The sequence below is a fragment of the Gossypium hirsutum genome, chromosome A07 (assembly GCF_007990345.1).
Source record: "Gossypium hirsutum isolate 1008001.06 chromosome A07, Gossypium_hirsutum_v2.1, whole genome shotgun sequence".
Classification (NCBI taxonomy): Eukaryota; Viridiplantae; Streptophyta; class Magnoliopsida; order Malvales; family Malvaceae; genus Gossypium; species Gossypium hirsutum.
In genome coordinates this window covers 14,769,735-14,777,065 of record NC_053430.1, presented here as the reverse complement: position 1 = coordinate 14,777,065, position 7,331 = coordinate 14,769,735, and the positions used below count along the sequence as shown (strand labels likewise).

General features: G+C 39.4%; 1 non-coding gene across 1 annotated transcript; it reads left to right on the top strand.

Annotated features, from left to right (window-relative positions):
• Positions 1 to 5,463: 5,463 nt before the first annotated feature.
• On the top strand, positions 5,464 to 5,569 carry LOC121204227 (small nucleolar RNA R71). The gene has a single exon (XR_005899156.1). It is a non-coding gene; the product is annotated as a small nucleolar RNA R71 (small nucleolar RNA).
• The last annotated feature ends 1,762 nt before the right edge of the window (positions 5,570 to 7,331 follow it).

Sequence of the window (7,331 nt, the reverse complement as noted above, 5' to 3'; positions counted from 1 at the left end):
TACATAGTTTTTTTAAGAACAAATTAAATAACATAAACTAACTTATTACAAACAAGACATAGCTAAGCAATTTACTCAACTTAAATCTCGACAAAAATAGGGATAAATTAATTTAGGGGATTTGAATAATAATGGGTTAAGGGTTACTATTGAGGTTAATACAAGGAATAGCTTATTAGGCTCAAAGGGGTTTACTAAGGGTTAATCGTGGAGGTAGGCTTTTCATGGCATGAGTGGGTTAATCTTAAGTGCCCCTATCATCTTGACATATCAAATCAAATAGTGTGGTCTTGACATGCATAATCAGGCAAGTTCTAGAATAACAATTCGATATTGACGCATTCAAAACAATAATAAAAGTGAGCATGAAAGAATTAATAGATGCTCAAAAGGCTCAAAAATCTCACAAAAATTATGGCTTTTTGATGTTTAAACTCGTGAATTCCAATTCAAAGTAATACCTAGACTTGGGAAAACAACCTATAATTTTAAATTCTTAAAAATCAACTTATCATGCTTGATTCTCTAATGTCTTAAAGTTTAACAATCAATGCATAAATCCCTATGTTTTAATTCAAGTTATATAAATCAAAATCATAAATCAATTAAATTTATCCTAAATATGATATGAGAGCTTTTCAAGAGAACAAGGTAATCATTCAGAGATTTTTCTGATAATGAAATGAATGCCCCCCCACACTTAAGATGTACATTGCCCTCAATGTACAAAGATAGATATTTAGAATATAAAAATAAGATAGGGAGAGAAGTGAAACTTCCTATATCATGAATTCCTCGAACTAGAGTTTTGGAGAGTAATCGGTGCAAGAGTGGAGGAGGATACTCCGGCGGTGGTAGAGGTTCATTAGTCCATAAGTCTTGCGCCAAAAGAATATTATATCTAGCGGTAGCTATGGTTGTGGTCGATCAGGACATGGTAGTCATGGAGAACCTTTCCCGGTGGAGTTTTTTAGTTCCTATGCGATGATGAGCTTAAGAGCTCTATTTAACTATGATAAGATCAGGAGCTTTTTAGGGGATATCAGGAAGAATAATTACTCACAAAGAAATAATCGAAATTAATAATTAAAAATAAAATTCTAAAATCTAATAAAAATAAAAAATAAAAAGTAGTTTTAATAAAAATTAGAAACATAAAAAATTAATAAATATTTTTAAACATCTTCATCGCTGGATGGTTCGTGAGGTGGGATTGGCGATGAGATGTGGAGGTGCTGACAAATCTACTGTAGAGTAGCATCAATGTTGTCAAATCGTTGAAAACACTGATGCTCGAATCGAGTGAGGTGCTCAGAGATGTCAGCATATGAAGCCGCCGCATGAACTGGACGAGAGGGTGGTGGTGGCTGAGTCGGTGGGTCCTCGTGCTGCGGAGGGACATCATCAGGAATGTCCTCGTAGGCCTCCTCCTCAATAGATTGGGCAAGACGATATTGAGGAGGGTAGGTTCCTTGGCGCCTCTCGATCATCCTTATGCTAAGCTTGCTCGAGATGCCTTGTGGAGACATCTGGCCAATGAGGGTCAAGGATGATTCTTGGGCCGTGGTGTGAGGAGCCCGAAGTGTCGAGCCAAACGAGTCACATATGGGCCAATAGAGATAACCCCCTTCCTATGCCATCTGTCTGGTGCTGAATCGCGAGGGAGACAAAATAGGCAACGTCGATGACGTGCCCGTGCGACATACACCATAAAAAGTAAATGTCGTGAGTGTTGACGACGCCAGTGCTGTCACTCCTTCCTGTTATTGTGTGAGCCAAAATGGCGTGTAGGTACCTCAGAGATGGAGGGAGAGCCAAAGCCTTGGAGCGGCTAGGATTGTAGGTGGCCCCACCTGGTACTAGTACGTCCCAATACCATGAAGGAGAACGATGGATATGGCGATTGAGAGTGTTTAAATCATTCTCCTCTTTGAACTCCTCCGTATATAACCCCAGTGCCGTACCGAACTCTGGGACGCTGAGCTGGCAGACTAATCCGCCTAGGCGAAATTGGACCGTGCCGGGATCATCGTAGTTCGTCATTATGGTCTGAAGATGGAACGTTGAGCATAGTTCCATCATGAGCTCGAGGTTGTTGGCTCGATGATCCCAAAGAATAGCTTCCAAGGGTCGGTGGTCAAGAGGGCCCCAATCGCATCAGCCAACTGAACTTGTTCTACGGAAGCCCAGTCGATGCAACGGCCCGCAATTAAAGGTCGGGCCCGAAGCATTTGGAAAAGTTCTTCCTAGGGCCCACGAGGGAACTGTAGGAGAGGGTGTCGAATTTCTGCGGTTGGACCAGCGGAAGAGGACGCTCCCTTCCTCTTCTTTAAAGTAGGGACAGTGGCTTTTTTACCACGTGAAGATGACATTGTATACCTGCAAGTGGAAACATCAATTCGTCTTGATGAGTAGACAAGGAATAATAAAAAAATGCGACTAAATTCGAAAAGGAAAATGCATAAATATGTTCGGCCACAATTACTAAGTTTAACCAAAACAATAAGTTCAATGACCTATTTTTGTGGCACTAGCATGGTGATATAAGTAAAAATGGCCAAGAATGGAATGCAACATACTATATGAATGAAAAGAAATGTCAACACAAAAGGCATGATTATTTCAACTATCCTAACCATGAATATTCACTTCTAACGAATTAAATGGAGTAAAGGAATCATGTAATGAGTAAGATTTTGAACATGAGAAAGATGATAACTTATTTTATAAATGAAATTTGTGTGATAGAATGATGGAAATAACATGTAAAATATAAATTACTATGATAAATAGCATTATAAATCAGTGAAATAAAAGAGAAAGGAGTAAACAAATGCTAAAGGAAAGAGATTGGGCGTCAAGAATGGAGTTGGAGGTGGCGCACGGGCGTGGCAGAGAGGCCGTGTGGACTTACAGTGGCTAGGGTTAGGGTTTTTGTGTGGGGAAGACAATGAATAGTGCAGAGTATTTATAGATTTTGGGGCACACAGCCAGGTCACACGCCCGTGTTCCCCAATTTTAGCCCATGTGATTCGCGAATTTTGAATTTGGGCGCGTCTGACACTTAGTACACGCCCGTGTTCCTTGGGCGTGTGGGTGCACACAGCCATGTCTAGCTTCGTTCGCTTCTCCCACGCCCGTGTATGTAACATCCACGCCCATGTTAATTTAACAGGTTCGACCACGGGCACTAGACACGGGCGTGTCGCATACTCGTACTGTTTTAACAGGTTCACCTACGGTTCTTCCACACGGGCGTGTCGTGTTATCGTAGCCCGTGTTGGGGAAATCTTTTTGCCCTATTTTCACATGGCCCTAAGCACGCCCGTTGCTTGGCCGTGTCTGTGTGGAAAAACCTGTATTCAAGATTTCTATTAGTAATTAGGTGTTAAATACTAAAATTTAAAGAAATTAATATTATTAGTGCTCGGGTTGCCTCCAGAGAAGCACTTATTTATAGTCTAAGCTCGACTTACCTCTCCATCGAATGGTCATGGTGGTTCAAGGAGTTTATACTCCTCATTCCTACTATCAATCTCATCAAAATAAGGTTTTAAAAGGGTGTTGTTTACCTTAAAAGTGCCGAATTTGGGATGACTCACCTCGACCGTACCGAATGGAAAAATACTAAGTACCGTAAGAGAGATTTCTTCATCCGATCTGGAAGTGACAATGTGAGGATCTGGGACAACTAATAAGACTTTATCGCCAACCTTAAGTTGATTCGGAAAGGTACCGAGCTTGTTTTGGCGCAGTTTTGGTTTATTGTGTATTCTTGGTTTATGTGTTCGCCATTCATCTAGCTCCTCTATTTGCAGTCTTCATTCTTTGTGAGTACGTCTTCTAGTATTACTTGAGAATGACTCATGTGCTTCCTTCAGATTCATTTCCTGCAACGTAGGTTGCACCATATTGTTAGTTTTAGTGGAATGGGTTAAACGATCACCTTCAAATTTCGATGTGTTGCCAGAATTGCGAGCTTGAAGGGTGATTGTTTCGTCTCCCACCCGGAGTGTGAGTTCACCTATGCCAACATCAATGATCATTTTAGCAGTTGCTAAAAAGGGCTTTCCTAGAATTAAGGGAGTGTTGCTATCCTCTTCTATGTCTAGAACAATGAAGTCAACGGGAAATATAAATTTATCGATTTTAACTAGCACATCTTCAATAATACCCCTAGGGAATCTTATAGTTTTATCTGCTAATTGAATGCTCATCCTAGTCTATTTGGGTTTCCCGAGACCTAGTTGCTTAAATATTTTATAAGGCATGACATTGATACTAGCCCCTAAATCAGCTAATGCATTATTAACGTCTAAACTACCAATTAAGCAAGGAATCGTAAAACTCCCTGGATCTTTTAATTTATTGGGTAGTTTATTTTGGAGGATAATTGAGCAAACTGCGTTTAGCTCCACATGCGACGCGTCGTCCAACTTCCGCTTATTTGCTAAAAGCTCCTTTAAAAACTTCATTGTGTTTGGTATCTGCGATAGAGCTTCAATAAACGGTAAGTTAATATGTAATTTTTTTAAGAGTTTAAGGAATTTACCAAGTTTTTCATCTAAGTGGTCTTTCTTTGTCGCGTTGGGCTATGGCACACGAGGTTTATATTCGACAGTCACTGGTTTGTTTTTATTATAATTTACCTCACCTTTACCTTTGCTTACAACCGGTTCTTGCCTCGATTCTGGCTCAGGCTCAACAAATCCTTATTCATTTTGAACATTAACCACGTTGAGCTGTTCCATTGGGTTAGGTTCAGTATTACTTAGGAAGCTACCTTGTGTTCGATCGGAGATTAGTTTAGAAAGCTGGCCAATTTGAGTTTCGAGCCCTTGGATTGACGCTTGTTGATTTTTAAGTGCTGTTTCGGTGTTCTGAAAGCGAGTTTCTGACACCGCGATAAACTTTCTGAGCATCTTTTCAAGGTTCGGCTTCTTTTCCTATTGATAGGGTGGTTGTTGGTAGCCCGGAGGTGGTTGCTGATTTCCTTGGCCTCCCCATGAGAAATTGGGGTGGTTCCTCCAACCTGTATTATAAGTGTTACTATATGGATTTTTTTGAGGTCGAGGGTTATTACCCAAGTAATTTAATTGCTTGGTATCCAGGTTGTGGCCATAAGGTTGGTATTCCGAATGGTTTGATCCACTTCCACTTACTTCGCACTACATCACTGGATGTACCTGAGTAGAACCAAGTAAACCATCAATCTTTTTATTTAGAAGTTCTACCTGGTTTGACAGCATAGTAACCGAATCGACGTTATAAACGCCTGCTATTTTAGTTGGCTTAGTCCTCATGACTTGCCACTGATAGTTATTCAGTGACATCTCCTTTATGAACTCATAAGCATCTTTAGGTGTTTAATTATTGATGGTTCCGCCAGCAGCTGCGTCAACCATTTGCCGAGTCGAAGGATTCAGGCCATTATGGAATGTTTGAACCTGAAGCCAAAGTGGTAACCCATGGTGAGGGCATCTTCTCAAAAGGTCCTTGTATCTCTCCCATGCATCATAGAGTGTTTCTAAATCTATCTACACAAAAGAAGAGATATCGTTACGTCATTTAGCTGTTTTAGCCGGCGAAAAATATTTTAGTAAAAATTTTTCGGTCATTTGTTCCCAAGTAGTAATTGACCCTCGTGGTAACGAGTTCAACCACTGTTTAGCCTTGTTCCTTAATGAAAAGGGAAACAATCGAAGACGTATGGCATCATCAGAAATGCCATTGATTTTAAATGTATCGCATAGTTCTAAAAAGTTTGCTAAGTGAGCGTTGGGATCTTCATCCTGCAAACCATCAAACTGAACAAACTGTTGTATCATTTGAATAGTGTTAGGTTTCAGTTCAAAAGTATTTGCAGCTACAGCAGGTCTAACTATGCTCGATTCCGTTCCTGCTAAAGAAGGTTTAGCATAATCATACATAGTGCGTGGAGCAGGATTTTGATTAGCCGCAATAGCAGGAGGTAGCTGATTGCCTTGGTTTTCAGCCATCTCTTTAGTTGGGGGTTGAGTGTCGTCCTCTTGCTCGTTCTCTGTGTATCTTAAGCTTCGCATTATTTCTCTTTGGTTTCTACAAACTGTGCGATTGATTTCTTTGTCAAAAAGTAGTGGCCCTGACGGGTTTCTTCTAGTCATAAACTATAAAAACCTACCAGAAGAAAGAAAAAGAAAATTAGTAAATTAGAATAAAATTAAAAATAAAATTACTTTGCAAGAAAAATAAATGGCTAAAGTAATAAAAATTGAGTGTTCCTAATATTTTAGTTCCCCGGCAACGGCGCCAAAAACTTGATTGCGTTATTTCGTGATAGGTTTTAAATATTTATAACTAATCGTTCTTGAAACTAACTATTATCGCGATGTAGGCAAGTGTACCTATCGAATAGTATTATAGTTTTAGCAAGACTGGATTATCGAATCCAAAAGAACTAAAAGTACAAGTAATGACTGTCTTTTTATTATCTAGCATAAGAATAATGGGGTTTTGTTTTAACTAACTAATTATCTAAACTAAGAACTCACAGAGAATAGAATTGGGGAATTGCTTTTGGGAAAATCGATTGAATTAAGACAGTACCTAAGGAAAACTCCACCTAGACTGTACTTGTTATTCTGGCTCCGAATCGGACGATTTATTCATTTAACTTGTTCCGTAGAGATCCCTAAGTTATGTTATTATCCCTATTCAAGACTAATAATGTCAAATCCCTAGATTGAATAATTGTGACCTTTCTCTAATTAACACCCTAGGGTTGCATTAACTCGAACTATGGATCCCCTTATTAGGTTTCATGCTAATCCAGCAAAATCTTGTCACCCTATGTCTAGGCGCGCAATCAACTCAGCTTAATTACGACAAATGTACTCTTAGACAGGGTCTATTCCTCCTCTGAATAAGAGCTTATCTTGAATCAGTATCCTGGGATATCAAAACAAGAATTAAGAACGCATAATTAAGAACAAGTTAAATATTTATCATACAATTCAGAAAATAATAACAAGATTCATCTTAGGTTTCATTCCCCTTAGGTATTTAGGGAATTTAGTTCATAACTACATAAGAAAACATCTAAGAATAATAAAGAATACAAAACATAAAGAAACCTAAAACTCCTGAAGGGGAATTGAGGAGAGATCTTTAGTCTTGATGATGAATCCGGGTTCTAAGATGAATCAATCGGCTTCCTTGGAGTAATTCCTTACTCCCTATTCTGTGTGTCCTCTTTTCTTCTCTTCTAGGGTGTATTTATAGGCTTTGGAATGCCTGTGAGCTCTTAAAAGTGGCCTTTTCCAAATTGGACTCAACTTGGGCTCGGCAGGGAC